The sequence below is a fragment of the Carlito syrichta genome, unplaced genomic scaffold, assembly GCF_000164805.1.
Source record: "Carlito syrichta isolate Samal-C Ts95f unplaced genomic scaffold, Tarsius_syrichta-2.0.1 Scaffold309408, whole genome shotgun sequence".
NCBI lineage: Eukaryota > Metazoa > Chordata > Mammalia > Primates > Tarsiidae > Carlito > Carlito syrichta.
The window spans coordinates 98,408-110,699 of NW_007253504.1; the positions used below are offsets into that span (position 1 = coordinate 98,408).

The window sequence follows — 12,292 nt, forward strand, 5'->3', positions numbered from 1 at the left end:
CACTAAACTTTGTAAGCTCAGACCGAGGATCAAGACAATCCCTAACCGAATTCCATAAGCTAAATATTTCTACTGGGACTTTTGAAGGCCCATGAGTAGTATAATAAGCCTGTAATTTTTCCCCAACCTTCTGCCAAGTTTCACTATTCACGGTTCCCTCTTCAGGGAACCAAGGACACGCTTCAGTTATAAAAGCTAAAAATTTATCAAGTTGAGGTTTCCCTACTTTAGTGCCGCCCGTCCGCAGCATGTGTTGCAACATTTTCACAAATATCTCTTTACTGTTTCTTTGTCCCATTTTTACTCCCTAAGGATTATTGAATACACCATCTTACCTTATTTTATAATCCGGCCGGATTCTTCTTCACATCGACGGTGGTCTCTCACTGCGTCCCTCGTTTTCAGGTCCCTTGTTTGGGTGCCACCTGTCTGGACCATCCGGAGTTAATGGGGTACCTGAAAGAGGGAGTGGAGACTAAAAGGAATACAAGACTCCTTTAGCTGCAAAGGGAGGGCACCGGGGCTAGTCCCCAAGTGACCCCGTTTCTCTTTATTCCAAAGTTTATATACAAGCACATTACAATCAGGCATTCAGACTTCTCCAATCTTCAACATTAAACTTCCCCTCTATCAAGAAGTGTCTGTACCCAGACTCAGACTATTTTGTCAACATTTCATATTAGTTTTGTCCTTGACCAGCACTTTCTGTACTTTGAAAGACACATACTATTCTTATCTGGACTCTGCTTTTCTAGGTAGACAGTTTCATACTTTAACTATTTAGTCCCCGACAAAGGCACCAATAATGGAGGAGGACTAGACACTGGGGCACCCATTGTGTAGGAGACCCAGTCAGTATGTCAGCAATCACGAAGGAAAGAAAGTCACTGGGGTACCCATCACAGAGGAAGATAAGTCATTCAGGTATTTTTCACAGCAGAGGGCCAGGCACTGGGTCCCCCATCAAAGAAGAGAGTCAATCCCTGGTGATCCATCACAGAGAAGGATCAGTCACTGGGATTTCTTCTTCTTCTTTTTTTTTCTTTTAGTTGGAGTCTCACTCTGTCACCCAGACTGGAGTGCAGTGGCCGCTCCTGGCCACCACGGCCTCGACCTGCTGGGCTCCAGCGATCCTTCCGCCTCCAAGTAGCTGGAACTACAGGTGCGCACTACCATGCCCGGCTAATTTTTTTTTTTTTTTATCATAGAGATGAGGTCTCACCAAGTTATCCAGGCGGGTCTTGAACCCGTGGGCTCAGGCAATCCACTCACCTCAGCCTCCCAAGGCACGGGATTACAGGCTGAGCCACTGGGCCCGGCGTCACTGGGACTTTTATCACAGACAAGAGTCAGTCACTGGGATGCCTGTCACAGAGGAGGGCTAGTCACAGGGACACCAATTATGGAAGAGACCCAGTTACTGGAACACATGTCACAGGTGAAGAATAGACAGGGGGGGAACCCAATTTGGAGAAGGGTAAGGCACTGGGATGCCGATCACAGAGGAGTCCCAGTCAATGCAGCACCTGTTATAGAGAATGCCCAATCTATGGGACACCCATCACAGAAAAGAGCCAGGCACTGAGGCACCCATCACAGAGGAGGGCCAGTCACTGGAACAGCTAAAACAGAAGAGAGCCAGTCACTGGGGCACACTTCACAGAGGAGGGGCAGCCACTGGGGCACCCATAATTGAGGGAGGCCGGTCACTGGGTCACCCATCACAGAGCTGAGCCAGTTACGGGGGCACTCCCAACAGAGGAGGGCTAGTGACTTAGACAACCACACAGAGGAGGGTTTATCACTGTGGCAACAATAACAGGGGAGGGCCAGTCACTGGGGCACACATCACAGAGGAGGACCATTTACAGGGGCACCCATCACAAAGAAGGGACAGTCAATGGGTCACCCGTAACTGAAGAAGACCAATCAGTGGGTCACCCATCACAGAGGCAGGCTGGTCATGGGGGCACTCCTAACAGAGGAGGGCTAGTCATTTAGAGAACCACACAGAAGAAAACTTGTCACTGTGGCACTGATAACAGAGGAGGGCCAGACACTGGGGCACCCATCATGGAGGAGTGCTAATTACTGAGGCACCAATTATCAAAGTGGCCCAGTTACAAGGACACTCATCACAGAGGAGGACAGTCACTAGTATACCTATTATAGAGGAGGCACAGTCATTTGGGTATCTATCACAGAGGAGGGGCAGTCACTGGGGCAACTATCACAGAGGAGGCCAGTCACTGGAATATCTTTTACAGATAAGGGCCTGTCACAGGGAAACATACCAGAGAAGAGGGCCAGTCAATAAGGCACCAAACACAGAGCAGAGCCTGTCAATGAGGCACACATCACAGAGGAGGTCCAGTCACTGGAACAGCTATCACAGAAGATGACCATTAACTGGGGCACACATCACAGAGGAAGGGCAATCACTGTGGCACCCACAACTGAGAAGGGCCAGTGTCTGAGGAACCACTCACAGAAGAAGGCTAGTCACTGAGACACCCCCAAAGAGAAGCACTTGTCACTTTGGTATTGATAACAGAGGAAGGCCTGTCACTGGAGTGCCTGTCACTGGGCAACATAACACTAGGAAGGCTGATCACTGGACACCCATCACAAAGAAGGACTTGTCAATGAAGCATCCAATATGGAGGAGGTCTTGTTAGTGGGACACCCATCACAGAGGAAGGTTAGTTATTAAGATACCAATTTTGGAGGAGATACAGTCACTGGAGCACAAATAAGTGAGAAGTCACAGACACTGTGGCATCCATATTGGAGAATGGTTAGTTACTGAGGCATCCATTATGTAGGAGACACTGGGGAAGTGATCACAGAGGATCACTAGTCACTGACACAACAATTACAGATAAAGAGCCATCACTGTGGCTTTTGTCATAGAGGAGGCCCAGTCACTAGAGCACATATCACAGAGGAAAGTCAGTCACTGGGGAAACTATTACAGAGGAGGTGTAGTCACTGGGCACCCATCACAGAAGAGGGCCAGTCACTGCTACAGCCATCAAAGAAGATGGCCAGTCACTGGGGCACACATCAGAGGAGGGGCAGTCACTGGGTCACCCATAACAGAGGAGGGTCATCACTGGCGTACCCATCACAGGGGTGAACCATTCATGAGGGCACACCTTGCAGAGGAGGGCTAATCACTCTTACACCCAGCACAGAGAAGGGTTAGTCACTGTGACACCCATAAAAGAGGAGGTTAAATTACTGGGGCATCCATTATGGATAGGGCCTGTCATTGTGATATCCTTTACTAAAAACAGACAAGTCACTGAGGCACCCATTATGGTGAAGGGCCAGACACTGGAGCTTTCATTATGGAGGAGGTTCAGACACAGGGGCAACTATTACAGAAGAGAGCCAGTCTCTGTGACACCCATCACAGATTAGAGCCTGTTTCTGGGACACCTATCACAAATGACAGTCAGTCCCTGTGGCACCCAGCACCGAGGAGGGCTAGTCACTAGAGCATCCATTATGGATGAAGGCTAGAAACTGGGCACACATCACAGAGAACACTGAGTCACTGAGGCACCTATCACAGAGGATGGCCAATATTGGTGTAGCCAACACAGAGCAGGTGCAATCGCTGGAGCACCCACTAGAAGGATGGCCAATCACTGGGGTCCAGATCACAAAAGAGGGCCTGCCACCAGGGAACTCCTAAGAGGAGGCCAGTCATTGGGGTACTCATCACAAATGAGGGCCAGTCACTGGGTCATCAATTACAGAGGAGAGCCAGTCACTGGAACGCCAATCACAGAGGATGGCAAGTTAATGAGGCACCAAACACAGAGGAGTGACAGTCACTGATGCATCCATCACAGATAAGGGCTAGTCATTGACCCAGCCATTGCAGAAGGGGGCAGTGACTGGAGTATCCATCACAGAGGAGGGCAGTCACTTGGCACCCAACACAGAGGAGTAATAGTTCCTGTAGGACCCATAATAGAGGAGTGGCAGTCATTGCTGTACCCATCACAGAGGTGGGTCAGTCATGGGGGCACACCTCACAGAGAAGGGCTAGTCACTGGGGCTCCCATAATAGATGAAGCCTAGTAACTGGGACACCCATCACAGAGGGGATTCATTTGCTTGGGAACTTATTATGGAAGTGGTCCTATAAGTGGGACATCTATCACTGAGGTCAATTAGACACTGAGGCATCCATTTTGGAAGATGGTCATTCACCAGGACAACCATGACAGAGGAGGGCTAGTCACTGGGGGATGCATAAATGAGGTGGGTCAGTCACTAGCACGTGCATTACAAAAAAGGGCTTGTCACCTGGGCACCCGTTATAGAGAGGGTCAGGTTAGTGGGACTCCCACCACAGAGGAAGACCAGTCACTAGGACACCCATTATGGAGGAGGGCCAATCAGTGGGGCAATATCACTTGGAAGGCACAAACACTGGGGCACTCATGATGGAGGAGGGCTAGTCAATAGGGCTCCCATGATGTAGGACACTCATTCACTGGGACATTGATCACAAGAAGAAAGTTCATCACTGGAACATCGAACACAGAGGAGCATTAGTAACTGTGGCATTTTTCACAGACATGACCAGTCACTGGGGCACACATAGCAGAGGAGGCCCAGTCACTAAGGCAGCTACCACAGAAGAGGGCCAGTCACTGGGGCACCCATTACAGAAGAGGGCCAGTGTCTGGGGCACCTGTCACAGAGGGAGGTAGTCACTGGGACAGCAATCATGGAAAAGGGCCAGTCTCTGGGGTATGCATCACAGATAAGACCAGTAATTAGGGCACTGTATACAGAGGAGAGTCAGTCAATAAGGCATCAAACACAGAGGAGGGACAATTACTGAGACAATCATCAAGAAAGAGGGCCAGTCACTGGGACATAAATCACAGAAGAAGACCTGTCACTTGGGCATCCATTAAAGAGGAGGGTCAACCATGGGGCACATAATACAGAGGAGGGGCAGTCACTGGAGCACCCATCATAGAGGAGGGACATTCACTGTTTCAACCATCACAGAGATGGGACAACCATGGGAACAGCCCTCACAGAGGAGACCTAGTCACTGGACCACCCATCATAGAGGAGGTCCAGTCACTGGGATATTTATTACAGAGGGCTGCCAGTTACAGTAACATCCAACACAGAGGATAGCATGACATTGAGGCAACCATCCCAGAGGATGACTAGTCACTGTTACACCCTATTTGGAGGAAGACTAGATAATGGGGCACCAACCAGTAAGAAGGCACACAAAATGGAGCACCTATTATGGAGGAAGCACAATCACTGGGACACCCTTCACAGAGGAGAGACAATCACTGGGCACCCATTATGTGGGAGGCCCAGAAACTGTGGCATCCATCACAATGGAGGACTAGTCACTGGGGCACCCATTTTGGAGGAAACCCAGTTACTAGGAGACCTGTCACAGTAGAGGGCTAATCAATGGGACACCTATCATAGAGGATGGTCAGTAATTAGGGCACCAATCACAGATGAAGCCAAGTCAAAGTAGCACCCAAAATGGAGGAGACCCAGTCACTGAGACAGCCATCACAGATGAGGGTTATTTGTTGGGGCACCTATCATATATGAAGGCCAATAACTGGGGCACCAATCACAGAGGAGGCACAGTCACTACAGCACATTATGGAGGAAGCCCAATCAGTGAGGGCCAGTCAGTAGGGCATACATTATAAAGGAGGCCCAGTAAGTGGGAAACCCATCACAAAGGAAGTCTAGTCACCGGGACAACCATTATGGAGGACGGCCATTCACTGGGGCACCAATCACAGAGGTGACCCAGTAACTGGGATAACCATAATGTAGGAGGGCTGGTCACTGAGGCATCAATTATGGAGGAGGAGCAGTTACTGGAAAACCAACTACAGAGGGGGTTACTCACTGTGGCACCCAACTAGGAGGAAGATCAATCACTGTGACACCCATCACAGAGGATGGCCAGTCATTTGGGCACCACTCACAGAGAAGGATCAGTTACTGTGGCACCCAAAATGGAGGAGGCCAAGTCACCAAGACACCCATCACAGAGGAGGACTAGACAATGGGAACCCATGAGCAATGAAGGAAAGTCATTGAAGCACCAATCACAGAGTTGGCCTAGTCACTGCAGCACACATTATAAAGGATATACAGTCATTGGGACATGCATCCAAGAAGATGGCTAGTCACTAGGACAAACATTATTGAGAAGAGTCAGTCACTGGGGCACTTATCACAGAGGAAGCCCTGTCAGTGGGGCACCCGTAATGGAGGAGGGCCTGTCATGGGGCACCCATTATGGAGGAGGCACAGTTACTGGGACAATCATCACAGAGGAGGGCTAGCCAATAGGATACCTATTATGGAGTTGGGCCAGTCACTGGGGTATGAATCACAGAGAAGTCTCAGTCCCTAGGACACCAATAATGAAGGAGAGCTATTCACTGGGGGCACCAATCACAGAGGAGGATCAGTCATTGGGGTATTTTAAAAAGAGGAAGGCCAGTCACTGGGACATCCACCACAGAGGAGGGCCAGTCACTGGGGCACCCATCACAGAGGAGTGCTACTCACAGGGAAACCAAATATGGAGGAAGCCCAGTTACTAAAACATTCATAAGAGAGGAAGCCTGTCAGTGGGGAACACATTACAGGCACTGGGTCATCTATTGCAGAGGAGAGTCAGTCACTGGGACAACCACCATGGAGGAGAGAAAGTCATTGTGGCACACATCACAGGGGAGGCCAGTAACCAGGACACACATAACGGTGGAGGACTACTCAATGGGGCACTCATTGCAGAGAATGACAGTCACGGGGGTGCCCATGACAGGTGAGGGCCAGTCATGGGGCACCAATCACAGAGGAGGAGAGTCACTGAGGCACTCATCACAGAGAAGGGATAGTCACTAGGGCACCTATAACAGGAGTTCCTGTCATGGAGGCACCCCATACAGAGGAGAGATAATCACTAAGACACCTGCACAGGCTAGGGCTTGATCCTGTGGCACCAATAATAGAAGTGGGCCAGTTACTGGGGGCTCTCCTTATGGAGGAGGGTCAGTCACTGGGACAACCATTACAAAGGATGCCCAGTCAGAGGTGCACCCATCACTGAGGAAGGCCAGGCACTGGGACAGCAATCACAAAGGAGAGCATGTTACTGGGACAACCAATGTGAAGGAGGCCTAGTTATTGGGACACCCATCAGAGAGGAGGTCTTGTCACTAGGGGGGACCCATTATGGATGAGGGGCATCTGGGGCATAAATCACTGAGAAGCACAGTCACTTGGACTCCCTTAGTGGAGGAGGGCTAGTCACTAAAGCACTCATCATGTAGGAGAACCAGTCACTAGGGTGTTGGGAGCGGGCCACGGAGGCCCACTGAGTGTTAGGGATCAGGAAGGGCCATTGACCCCGAGACCACTAGGATGTGTTCAGGAGCTGTTGACCCATTCCCTCCCTCCTTTTCCATTTGGCACAAACTACCAAGAAAAGCTCTAGCTGGCTCTAACAGAAAACTCTGAGACCATAACATACACAGCTAAACCTAGGAGTCTATTGTTCCCATTCTCCATGGCTTGTGGTCTTTTGCTTTATCACAATTTAAGTTTGACTTTGAGTCACATTGAGGAGCCTTAGTGCAGGTCACAAGATCTCTTGTTGTGACCTTTAGAAATTTATAGATATAGGCTTTAGAAAATAGTTTATATAGATTAAGAAAATTTAAGTAACCATTTTATTATAGAAGTATGGTTAGTTCAGTTTGATTTAGGGGAGGCCAGTGAAGTTTGAATTAGGCCAGCTGGTACTAGGAGAGTGTAACCATAGCAGCAATTGTTTTAATAAAAACTAGTTTGAATTAATACATAATAGTGGAAGTTAATAATTCACTATGGTGGTTTCAGGTTTAGACATTGAGTGATGTTAATTCAAGATGACGTAGTTGTAATACAATTAAGGGCACATAAGAAACTGGCTTGGGGAACATTAAGTTAGCATAAGATACAAAAAGACAATTTGTGGTTGTTCTTCCTCATGTTCTTCCTTACGTATGAAAGAACATTTGCTTGAGGGTGGGGGGTGTCCTTTGTGCACCTGGACCTGTTCATGTGAAAGGCACATGCTACCTTTGTTTCCTGTGATGGTGACTTTGCAGAGTTTGGGGATAAAAGCCCCGGGATAGCATTCAATAAACAGCTTCCGGTCACCTGAGCAGGAGTCCAGTCTCTTTCTTTCTCCCCCCTTTCTTTCTCTTTATATCTATCCCTCCAGTTTAAATCTCTGACACTGTCACACTGCCAGAGACCTCCAATCCCTGCAGGGGCAGGACCCCTGGACTAGGGCAGTTATCACATAGGAAAGCAAGACACAGGGTGCCTATCACAGACTAAATTCAGTCACTGACTCATTTTTCAAAGAGGAGGATCAGTCAGTGAGGCATACATTACAGAGGAGGACCATTCACTGGGGTACCCATCACAGATGAGGTGTACCTTCTGAACACCTATCACGGAAGTGGGACAATCACTGGGACAGCTATCATAGAAGAGGATCATTCACTGAGGACCTGTCACTCGTGCACTCCTCAGAGAGGAGGGTCAGTCATTGAGGCACCCATAGGAGAGGAGGGCCATTCATTGGGGAACCCATCACAGAGATAGGCCAATCTCATGGGGAACTCTCACAGAGGACGGCTAGTTACTGGTACACCCAACACAGAGAAGGTCTAGTAACTATGGCATGTATAACAGATGAGGGTCAGTCACTGAGGCACCCATTACAGATGAGGGCCAGTCCTTTGGCCACCCAAGTGGAGGGGCTCAGTCACTGGGGCTGCAGTCACAGAGAATGGTCAAAAACTGGGGCAGCCATCATGGAGGAGGCAAAATCAGTGTGGTACCCTTCACAGCAGAAGATCAGTCACTGGCGCCTTTTTCACAGAGGAGGAACAGTCACTGGGACACATATTATAGAAGAGGCACAGTCACTGTGGCATCTATCACAGAGAAGAGCCAGTCACTTGGACACCTATAAAAACTAGGGCTAGTCACTGAGGCACCTATTATTGAGGAGACCCAATAAGTGGGACACCCATCACAGAAGAGGGTTAGTCACTGGGGCACAAATCAAAGAGGAAGCCCAGTCACTGGGGCACACAAAATGGAGGAGGGTCAGTCACTTGAGCACTTATTATGGAGGGGGCCCAATCACTAGTCAACCATCAGAGAGGAGGGCCACTCACTGGGACACCTATCAAAGAGGAGATCCAGTCACTGGGGCACATATTATAGAGCATGCCCAGTCACTGGAGCATCCATCACCATAGAAGGATGCTCATGGGGGCATGTATCAGAGCGGAGAGCCAGTCACTGGGACAATCATCACAGAAGAGAGCAAGTCACTATGGCACCCATCACAGAGGAGAACTAGTCACTGAAGCATGCATCACAGAGGAAGGCCAGTGACCTGGACACCCATTAGGAGGGGCTCAATCACTGGGGCCCTGATCACAGAAGAGAGCCCTTCACTGAGAAACCTATCACAGAGGAAGACTAGTCACTGAGGCACCCATTATTTAGGAGAACCAGTCACTAAGGCAGTGATCACAGAAGAAAGCTAATCACCGGAACACTGATAACAGAGGATCAGTCACTGGGGCATTTTTTACACAGGAGGGCCAGTCACTGGTGTAAAATCCCAGAGGAGGTGCAGTCACTGGTCAGTCATAAGAGAGGAGGGCTGTCAATGGTACACTCATCACAGAAGAGGACCAGTCACTGGGAACCCATCATACAGGCAAGCCAGTCATTCAGGGACCCATCACAGAGGAGAGGAAGTCACTGGGCATCCTTAAAGAGGAGGGCCAATCACTGGGGAACTCTTCACAGAGGTGGACACATCACAGCTGTATCCCTCAGCTGTGAGGGATACAGCTGGGACATGAATTATGGAAGAGGCCCAGTTACTAGAACACCCATCACAGAGGAGGACTAGTCACTGGGACACCCAATTTAGAGAAGGACAAGCCACTGGGGCACCAATCACAGCAGAGTCCATAACTATAAAGCACCTATTATAAAGGACACCCAATCATTGGACACCCATCACAGAGGAGGACCAGTTACTGGGGCCTCTATTACAGTGTGGGCCCAGTCAATGGGGCACCCATCACATCATCACATAGGAGAGACAGTCACTGGGGTACCTATCATAGAGGAGGGCCTGTTACTGGTAAAACTATCACAAAAGAGGGTCAGTTACTGGGGTATCCATTTCAGAAGAGGGCCCTTAACTGCAGCAGACATCACTGATGATGGCCAGTAAGTCCAGTAAGTGAGACACCCAGTACAGAGGAGGGCTAGTCACTGGGGCAACCATTAGAGTAGGGCCAGTCACTGGGCACCAATCACAAAGGAAGCACAGTCTGTGGGTCACACATAAATGAGAGGGCTATCACTGGGTCACCAACATGAAGGAGGCCCAGCCACTGAGATACTGATCACAGAGAAAGGGCATTCACTGAGTCACACGTCACAGAAGAGAGCCATTCACAAGGGAACCCATTTGGAGGAGGACCAGACACTGGTCACCCATCACAGAAGTTAACTAGCCACTGGAGTCCCAATTTTAGAGGATTACTAGTCCCTAGCCATCTATTACAGATGAAGGCCAGGCCCTGGGACATATAGGAGGCCCATCACATAGGAGGACCAGTCACAGGGACACTCATCACAAAGGAAAGCTAGTCACTGGGACATCTATTATTGAGAAGGCTTATTAAGTGGGATACCCATTACAGTGGAGGACTAGTCTCAGGGCCAACCACTGTGGAAGAACACCAGTCTCTGGGGCACCAATTGCAGAGGAGGCCCAGTCACTGGCATACCCATAATGGAGGAGGATCAGTCAATGGGACATTCATTATGGAGGAGTACTTGTCACTGAAGCAATCATCACAAAGGAGAGTCAGTCACTGGGAAACACATCACAGAGGAAAACCAGACAGTAGTGCACCCATTACAGAGGAAGGATAGTCACTAGGGCATCCATTATAGATTAGCACCCATTATGATGGGTGACCTAGTGAATGGTCTTCCTCTGTTATGGATGCACCAGAGATAGGCCCTTATTTGTGATTGATGCCTTAGTTACTGGGCCTCCTCCATAATGGGTGCCCCAGTGTTTGGCCCTTCTTCATTATAGGATCCCAAGTGACTGGGCCTCTTCTCTGATTGGTACTTCATTGCTTCAGGAGGAGGGCTAGTCACTGGGGCACTTGTAACAGAGGAGGGCCTGTCATGGCCACACACCTCAAAGAGGAGGGCTAATCACTGAAATACCCAAACAGAGGAGGTCTTAACACTGTGGCACCAATAAAAGAGGTAGGATATTCACCGGGGCAACCATTATGAAGGTGGACCAGTCATTTGCACAAACTTTTAAGAGGAGAGCTAGTCACTGTGGTAACCATTGTGATGGAGCCAGTCAATGGAGCACCAATCAGAGAAGAGGCCCAGTCACTTGGGGTCCCATAATGGAGAAGGGCCAGACACTGGGGCACCCATTATGGAGGAGGCCCAGTAACTAGGGCATAAATCACAAATAAGAGCCTATCTCTGGTGCATCCATAACAGAGGAAGACCAGTCACTAGGTCACCCATCATTGAAGTGAGCTAGTCACTAGGTCACACATTATGGAAGAGGCCGAGTCACTGGGGAAACTATCACAGAGGAAAGTCAGTCACTGGGCACCAGTCAAGGTGGAGTGTGAGTCATTGGGAAACCAATTATGGAGGAGGTCTTGTTACTGAAATACCCATCACAGAGGTAGACTAGTCATGAGGGCACGCCATTTGGCTGAGGGCCATCACTGGGACCCCAATCACAGAGGTGTACCAGTCAATGGAGCTGCTATTACGGAGGAGGCCCAACATTGGGGCATCCATCATAGAGAAGGCCCGGTCACTGACATCCATCATGGAGGAGAGTCAGTCACTGGGGCACCAATCACAGAGAAGGGCCAGTGACAGGGTCAACTATCACAGAAGAGTGCCAGTCACTGGGGCAACCATCACAGAGGAGGGCCTGTCACTGGGGTACACATCACTGGGGCACACATCACAGAAGAGGGTCAGTCACTGAGCTGTCCATCATGTCCCAGGAAGGCCAGTCACTGGGGTACTCATTAAGAGGGGCATATTTACTGGGTGTCTGATCACAGAGGAGAGCCCGTCACTTGAATGCCCATCACAGAGGAGGACC

At 49.5% G+C, this 12,292-nt stretch overlaps 1 pseudogene; it reads right to left on the reverse strand.

Annotated features, from left to right (window-relative positions):
- The window catches only part of LOC103269644, a 102,534-nt pseudogene extending 90,528 nt beyond the window's left edge, over nt 1-12,006 (reverse strand).
- Between the last annotated feature and the right edge of the window lie 286 nt (nt 12,007-12,292).